The following is a 9,506-nucleotide window of genomic DNA, read 5'->3' on the forward strand; positions in this document are numbered from 1 at the left end:
CTATATTGAATAATAGATGGGAAGGAGGGCAGCTTCTGGGATCGAGACATAGCCCTTCTCCAATAAGTGAAGTATATGCTGTAGTGCTTTGTGGCATTGCTAAGGGAAATGTTGGAATTAATTCCGGCACTTTTTTCTCCTCACATTGTTATAAACAGCTATGTTCATGTTTTCATGAAGAAGCAAGGAATATCCATGCTCTGCTCACACAGCTGTTTGTGTGACTCAGCTCTTAACATTTGCTTGTATGATATAACACTATTCTTTTTCGTGTGTTCCTCTGCTACACACATACAGTGTTTATTGAAGATTTCCCAGAAAAAAAAATCCATTAATCTTCTACCTTTTTGTCTCAAAAGGAGACAACCATGTCAAACAAAGCAAGAATAAACAAAACTTTTTTCTAAACTTCAAAAGGGCAGTTTAGTTAAAACCAAATACACCTAAGGAAAAAAACCTCTAAAAAGATAGCCAGGTCCGTGGGTAGGATATATATTTCCTTTGTAGAGCTGCTATACTGGAAGTCTATGTACACAGAGGAAAAATGAGTCTTGTAAGTATACAGTACTGTGAGGATACTATAAGCACCAAGCCACTGTTTGCAGAATAGAGGCTAAAAAAACCCAGACTATTACCGAAAAACAGGAGGAAACATGTTGATACAAAGTAATCGAGACTGCAAATTTCAATCACCTTTGCAGTAAATTGAAAATAACAGGAAGTATTAAAATATACTCAGAACACCCTAGGAACGTACGTGGTCTCTTTACGGCAGATAGCTGCTCAGTTTTCTCCACCTTTTCAGGCTCTGCTGTCTGCAGCAGAACTTATTTCCCCCATTTGCTGCACGGGCAATGCCTTTTCACAGCTGTGTGCTGGTTCGTTCGTGGGACTTGGAGACAAGTAATGACCATCTTCTGGTGGCTAGGATTTTTAGTAACGGAAGTCCCACTCTCGCAAGCAGTTTATCCAAAAAGTTTCCTACGTTTACGTCCACAATTTCTTTAACTGTTTTGTTAAAACTTCACCTACGGGCCAAATACTATTTTCAGTTTCACCCTGTAGTCCCACAGGTATCAGGATGCAAGACTGTTTCCAAGAGAAGGATTTGATCCTTCACTTTGTCAGAAAAGCCTTGATTTACTTTCCCTTGAATTAGATGGGCTTTTGACAAGTGGCATGATTTTTTTCTGAAGGCTTTGAACAGTTTAAAAATGATCATGCAAAGGAAACCGTCGTTACAGAGGGAAGTAAACGCAAGCCTGAGGGAGCCAACTGCAGAGTCAGTTTTAGGGTATCCATGTGGCTTACTGCCACGCAGCGCTGGAGCGTTGTTGGATAAACCACCAGCCCAGTAAATGCTTCCACCTTCCTCTGTAAAGAGGGAACGACATTTGCTTCCTTTTGTAAAACACTTAGATCTCAGCAGATGAAAAGCATCATGTGCAGCTCAGTAGTGCTGTCACAGCACAAGAAAATGACTAATTTAGCAAGGTGGGGGTGCCATTATCTGATCGTATACAGCCATGGTACCTGCATGTGTAACCTTTTTTAAGAGCCAGGATGTTTATAAGATTTGGCGATGAAATTGTGGAAGAGGAAAACGATGTCGGTTTTATTAAAGTTATTTTTAAGGCTTCCAGCTTAAATGTCAACATCCACCTATGTGACTGGGAAGACCTTCCCTACTAATACTTGCAGAATCACATGTAGTATCTCCTCATTTCCACTTCCTTCTCTCTACTTCTCCGTGCTGCAAACGTATTTGTAGATGCTCTAAGTGCAGAGTCATCAGGGCCATGTATTAACTAAAGTTAAAACTCTGTGGGGAAAGTGTGATACAGCCTTAGTACTCCTTACGGCCTGAAACATTTGCTTTCACTTTTTTATAATTAGGGTTGTTAAAATTCATGGCAAGTTAATCTGGCACAGGCAGTTTCTGCCAGGATGTGAGTTAGTTTCTGAGAAAGTTTTAAAAATATTTCTGGATGTGGCTTTTTAAGCTCTCGGAATATAAAGAGGTGTAAGTTAATAATTTCAGAAAGATCAGTGTTACACCAATGGCTCAGTTTCTGTTTCAGGATGAAGGGGCACCTCAATGCCTCCTTTCTGTGCTGTTAGCTTGCTCCTTTTCTTTCGCTTTGAGACGTCTCGAAAGTATTACACCTCTGTCTTAAAAGGTGCTGAATTACACAAAGAAACTAAAGATAAGTTTTTGGTACTTTCCAAACTAGAGATATTTCCTCTGGTAAATTTCCCCCATATGAGATCAGTTAACCGAAAACAGGATGTGGCTCAGAGAGAGATTAAAATTTGAAGCTTAACTTTATTGTAGAGCCATTCCACCAATGCTTAGCATTGCAGGGCACTGTGTTACTATTTAAGGTGAATGATCATTTTTTACATCCAAGAAAAAAGCTCCTAAGGGAATATATTTCATTTGAGTATTATCTTCCAAAAATAACCCAAGGGCTTGAGATTTTTAATGAAACAGATTTCTTACTGCATTTAAAACTGGAATTCAGGCTCAGATGCTAAGTGTTTTAAAGATTGTAGTCAAAGTGCGAATAGTATTTCCAGGGCTGAGAACCTCATTTCAGAGAGATGCTTGAGATAGGGATGCCTCATTCTATGAAAACATAACTTTCAGTTAGTATAAATTATCTGGAAATGTGCACGTGTTCTAGGAAACCCTGAGAAATTGGTAAAACACAGCAGGGAAAACTTGTTAGTAAAAGAAGATCCAGTCCCCATGAGATGCAGTACTTCTAGGAACTGGAGCTGAGTGCTCCAAGTCAAGATTCCTGCCTGTTATTAAGTAGTTCTCTGATATTAAGTAGTTCTTTAACTTGGACGCTATTACTTCTTTTCTGACTTAAGCTACCCACAAAATAGGAGTACAACAGAGTAGCTGTGAGATTTCATCGATTCATCTTCAAGATTTAAAAAAAAGCAAACATAAAGAATCATGATATTTGATATATCGTTATCCTCAGCAAACTTGACAGCTTTGCCACAATTCAATCTCTTGTCTACAATAAGATCTTTTAAAATGTTTTTGTCATATCTGCCTGTGCCTACTACCAGTTGTAGCTCTGCTTTGTTACGGTGATATCCTGAGGACCTAGCCCAACTCATATTACAGGAGATGGAAAATTTCCCACTAGCTTCCATAAGAGTTGGACTGTAATCCTCAAAGAGACATCAGGAATCAATTTTTTTTTTCTTTATCCTTGCTGTGCCTCAAGATTTTTCCAGATCATATTCTCTGTAACATGGTATTATCCTCAGCTTCCCAGTATTTTTCTTTTCCTTTTTTTTTTTCCAAATAATACACATTCTGGAGCACCTCTTCAGCATTTATCAGAAAAAGAGCACCCATAAAACGGACACTATATATTTTATATATATATTTATCTTATTTCAGTCACTCACTAAAACAGTTTCCGCAATAGAAGCCAAGGAATCACCCTGAAGAGAAGAGGCTAGAGAAAACTAAGTGTTTCTCTCTGTCATGGTGGCCTTGATAGTTTCCTACAAGCAATACTACTTCAGAGTAAAACATCATTAAGAGATGACTAAGCCTGCCTCTGATTTTCAGCAACTGAACTAGACAGACCTTCTTCACGTTAAGAAGCTTCTTGGTGTATACCTGTCTCGGTCACTGTATCTCCATATCGGGACAAACACGGCGCACCGACGCACGAAGCCAGCATGGACCAGTTTATGACAGTTTCCCCAGCTTAAGCTCTGCTTTCTGTCGCAGCCTGTCTACATTAAGGGCTTATGCTGGTACTTGTGGTTATGCTTCTGTTTCTCTTAGCGTACACAGAGCCTGATCTAAACTGGAAAATTCTTAGCTGCTTATTTCCATTCTTAATGCTTTGGAGAGAACGCTGGGAATGGGAGCTGTGCCCGCTGGGAAGCCTGCCAAAACTCTCTTCCAAAGCTCTGGATGTAACATGAAAAAACAAGTTAAGATTCAACATCTTTTGGCTATAAAACAGCTGGCAAAATATGGGTATTCTATCGATAGCTCAGGTCACTTGCATAGTGTGCTATAGAAACCTATACAGTTATCAGAAGACTCGGTACATTTGAGTAGGACTAATTAGTGGAAACAGAAAGAGGAAACAACAGGTTTCTTTAATAATGTCTTCAATAATTGTCATTAATGACAAGAATTGAGGGGAGAGTGAAGGCTATGGTAAATCTCCCCTAACCCTTTCAGACATTACTCATTTTGCTAATAAGAGCAAAAAAAGGAGGTGTTTAGAAGATGATCTTTTACACGCGATAGAAGCAGAAAGAGACTGACTACACACTAACTTGCATCTCTCTTCCACTGAGACCATAATTCACTTTGCTGTTGTAGAGCAACTAATAGCAATGGGCTTATCTTTCCAATAGTATTTTTCAGCATGGTTCATAAACCTGGGTAATTTCCACAATACCACTGACAATGTCTATCTGTGCCTGTATTTTATGGGGAAGAAACCCAGGGAACACAGAGATTCCAAGCGTTGTCCAAGGTTTCACAGGAGGAAAATGATATTGTAAAGAGAACCAAAGCCCCCCTCAAAGCATTGCTACAGAACAAAAACTCCTGAGTGTTCACAAACCAAGATGTTTTGAAGGAGAAAAGAAAATATATTTTAAACATAGGAGAAGCCCGAATGAAAAAGTAAAGTTGGAAGTGGGAGAAAGCAGGCATAGAGAAAGACAGGTCTATATTCTGAACAGAGGCAAGCAGACTTAGTGTTTAAATTCCTGAATAGAAAGAGTCCTCTCATGAGGCCAAGCATCTTGGCAGCTTTGTCAGTGATGGGACTCCAAAAGCACATCATCACATGCAAGTTCCCAGCAGCGTCCCTGGAATTCAGCCAAGAAAACAAACCTTGTAACTCCATGTCGAACATCTGCATCACAAATTGGATGTCGAAAGCCCAAAGCAAGGGAATGGGGCACAAAGTGCTTAGGAAATGAATGCTTCCATCTGTTCAGGTTCAGTAACAATGGGTCATCCTGGAAGAAATCAAAATACAGATTGGCTTCGTAGTGCAACAGTTCGAAATTGTGGCAAGTTTTCACAAGCCAAGGTTGTATTTTCTTTGTGGCAAGATATGCGCAGGAAGAAAATTCAGCATTTTTCAATCTGGTTATCTAAAATCACATCTAACGCTTTCCCTTATCGTGAATATTTTGCTTCAAAGCCCAGGACTGGCAGGCAGGGCCCTGGGGAGCGTTTCTGGGCTGCCCTCTGCCAGGACTCGCCCCGGAGCTGTTCAGCACTGGGCATGGAGATCAGCAGGACACTGCAGCCATGGGGCCAGTGGGCACGGGATACACAGGAGCTGGGCTTTCTAAGAATTTGCTTTGAACTCGTGTGGGTTTAGATACCTTCCCCCAATTTCTGGTATGAATCCGTGGAATCCTGTTAAATTACATCCCACGTTAAATTGACCCCCCATGCTACCATGAGAAGTTTTTGATCCTAGCTTGTTTTTGAGATTCCTGACCAAAACAGAAGCTTAGCTGATCCCGCCAGGCTTCTTCAGTGTCATTTGGAAACTGTGAAATGGTGAAGTTATTTAGCTTTGATAGGAAGCCACAAATGACACCAGGGACATAAAGAAGATTCCCCTGTCAGCCTGGGTTGAGTAATTGTGCATAACCACAAGCTGGGCGAGTTTCATGGAGTTTGAAGTTTTAGCGTGAACATACATCTCTGACTATGTAGGTACTTGGTGCAGAAAATAAACATGTGTTGCCTTTTCAGCCACGATGTACAAAGAGATTCATCCCAGGAATTGAAATCTCTGCCACAAGTATATCTCCAGACTTCTCTTGTCAATGGGAATACACACCTTTACAAGAGTCCTTGCACTCTGTCCTAAATTTCACCAAGCTGATGCTTTTTCTTGGCTGCTTTGAAAGCTCTTATCTGACAGCAAGCACTGAACCCTGCGGATTGATGCTGTGTTTATCACCCAAGATGCTTCTCCCCAAACCACAGTTGAACATGGCATGAAGGATGTGGGGGGAAGTTTAGTGAAAATCGGCACCAAAACAGACCTCCTGACTTCCAGTTCCATTTTATAACTGTATGTCTGGATCCCCCTCCTTGCAGCAAAATCAACTGCAAATGTTACTTAAAACAATTATTCAATACATACTATTCCAACATATCGCAGCTACCTGGGGCTAGAAACAAAACACCTTTTAATATTGCATAGACTGGTGATTCCAAACTTTTGGACTTACACTAATGGTGGAAACTAATACTTATTTCTACCTAGCTGTCAGAGCCTGAGGCTGAATAGTCTCTGGGACCTTACAGCAGTAGGCTTTTATGGAAAATTTTATGATTTGGGCAGTGCAAATGACATTTTTATGGCATATTGCTTTTTATAAACAATGAAGGAAAACTGGCTAATCAGACTCTGGCAGAGACAGACAACGCGCGCACGTAGTAAGTGCGAGTCTTCAGTTCCAGCTGCAGTTTATGCCCAGTCTGTCACCACCGCTAGCGCTTATGTCTATATATTGTAAATGACATTTCAGCAGGTATAAACCGGCATAGCAAAACGTGAATCTCCGTGTGTATGGATGTGCGAGATGTTCATAAAACATCTTCTGTTGGAAAGAGATTTTCACATTTACTTTTTGTGATTCAGTTAAAGAAATACTGTATCTACAGATCTAGATAGCCAGTATAAAAAGTATAGCTCCTCCAAACTAATTGCAACAACGCTGATTTGCATTAGCTGAGGATGTGCTCCGTGGCCTCACAGCATAAACTGCAGAGAACATGTAATAGCCAGTGGAAGGAATGCACTGTTGAGGTTACTCTTGTAAAGCCAAATTAGACAATGCAAGTCCATGACAGGGCTCCTTGAAACCAGCTTGCAGTGTACTAAACCCAGACTCTGAACCTCTCTCTGTTTCTTTTGGAGTACTTTTAACAGGCGCCAGTGGGGCTGCTGTCATTAAGAGAAAATTGATTTTTCCATTGTAAACCCCAATTTTTGTGGTTTAATATCTCAGCTGATTCAAAGTGCATCAAATAGAAATTTTTGTTTTCTTGAGTTGCAAAAAACCTTGCCATTTTACTTGTCAAGTAGGAAACAAATAAAGGAAATATAGTCTAAACTGCGGCACCTTAGGAATAACCTGCATTTCGGACTTCTAGCTATGAACATGGGTAAATATAACAATTTTATAAATAACCACCTGTGTGTAATAAATATTTCTTGGGTTAGAAAAGAAACGTTGAATATAGCAATCTTTAATCAAGATTTCTCTGCTATTGTTTTCTAAACTTGAAGGTTCTTTTTATGACAGTTGTGGCGTTTAATTCAGTTTAGTATTTTCCAGGAAATCGGTTGCTGCTTAAACATGTATCCAAATTCCAAGTTCATTCAGAACTTGAAAAGCAAAATTCAACACAAGGAATGGAATTTTGTAATGACCCAGCAATTGGCAAAACCAAATTCTTCATTCCCGGGAGAATGAAAGAGCCAAACCCAGATATTTCTCCTAATTAGAGGTGAAAACATTATTAAATATCTTAAAAATTGAAAGCATATGCAACTCCTATAAGGTGGTTTTTTACTGGAAAATAACTGATGGCCATGCCAAATTTCAGTGTGTTCTGATGTAAGAATTCAGCAGGAGATTAAGAACACATTTTGCTAGGAGACATGCATAAACATTAACATTTACACAGACTGAAAATAAGCCTCTGTAGGTAGGGTCAAGTGAGACAACTCATGATGGATGAACACCGAACTGGCAGCTCTCAGAGAGACAGTGATTTTTTTAAAATTACAAAATAATATTCACTCAAAAGAAAAAATTGATTTCCTTAGTGTGTTTTCACTCATCTCTTCCACACCCCTACTATAAATGAATCTACTGACCCCTGTGGAATCAGTAGATTCCACAACTCTTTGTGGAAATGGGAGTTTGAGATTATTTATGAAAAAAGATTTTTGAACTTGAAAGAAATCTTACTAAGGATTCAGTTCTAGGATTTTGTATCGCTCCACCCAATGCAGGATCCCACCTGCTGACTCAGAAGAGTGGCTGTGCCTATATTGAACATTTTCATCACTCTACAAAGTTAGAAAATAATTTCAGTGTGATATTCTGGCTTTACGTTGCCCAAATACACTGAACAAACAACTCAGTGTGATGAAGTGAATATTCCTCTGCTTCCAGATGATTTCAGATTCTGAGCGTACCACCATAACAAAATAAAAATTATGTGGTAACTTGGACTTGCATTTGCATCCTACTAGCTCATATAAGCAATTTTCTCTTTCACCTTATATTTAATATGATAAGTTTTCAGGTCAGCCAAGAGAGAATTATGACAGCCGCTTCAAGGCACGGAGGTATTAAAAAGCAAGAATTTTAGCCTGCTACAGGGATTTAGCATTCCTCTTTTAAAATCGTAGTGTATTCCTAATTAAAAAAAAAAATTTTGACAGAGCACTCCTCTGGCTAAGGCTACTTAGAGCTTGTGGCATATCCCGGGAGATTATATACACAAAATCATTTCTGCACTGCCAGTAAAGCAGTGGCCAGAGAATGGCACCATTTGGCTCTCTTCCTAAGCTAGTCACAGTAGTTAGACCCAGCACAGCGGCTTTCATGACCAGACCAAAAGAGTGCAAGTTTCATGTGTCACTATGCATAACAGGGTGGGATTTGGTCTATTCAAGTCACTTACTAGCTTGGATCAATTACATTAATTTCTGATTGCAATGAAGAGAGAAATCAGTTCATTTTGTGACACTTAGCTATCTAAAAATCACTAAAATAGAAATGGAAACTTACAGAAATACGTATTTTTTCTAAAAGAACTAAAAGGCTTGCTTAGTATTAACCCTTAGAATCATTGTTATCTCAGGAATGCAAGCAATTCAGGTCTTACATATCTACCAAGAGTATTCAGGGAGAATCACATTAGAATGGCATCTGGTGAATTTTCTTATTCAAAGGCTGATCTGGGAAATATCTTAAAAAGGAATAAAAGTATAATGACCAAACTCATTTAATTGACTTCAGTGGGTCCTGCTTGCAGAGATTATCTGCGCATATCACTAGGAGCAACTCTGAAGCTCGCTTTGGAGGCTAGGCTGACTATGATGTGCTATTATGTCAATAAATGACAATAAAAATCTTGTTTATACATGGCTCTTGGCATCTTGCCAGACTTGCCAGACGAGGCCAGTCATCTCCATTATAGGAGATGTGAGAATAAATTTGGACTAAAGTACACAGCTTTCTGGGCAAGCGCATTAATATGTAGGCAGACCAGTAATCCCACATACAGAGGCTGGCTGGCCTTTGCGTAGACTACAAAAGTGTCGCAGTCGAATGCGTGTTTTTCTGGAACCACTAAAGCTATTAGTTGGTGATTCAAAGCCTGGAACGTTTGCAGACTTGCACACCATGTATATATAAACAACCAAGGAATAGAAAAACACTGTGTACAA

This window comes from Pelecanus crispus, chromosome 9, assembly GCF_030463565.1.
Source record: "Pelecanus crispus isolate bPelCri1 chromosome 9, bPelCri1.pri, whole genome shotgun sequence".
In the NCBI taxonomy this organism is placed as follows: Eukaryota; Metazoa; Chordata; class Aves; order Pelecaniformes; family Pelecanidae; genus Pelecanus; species Pelecanus crispus.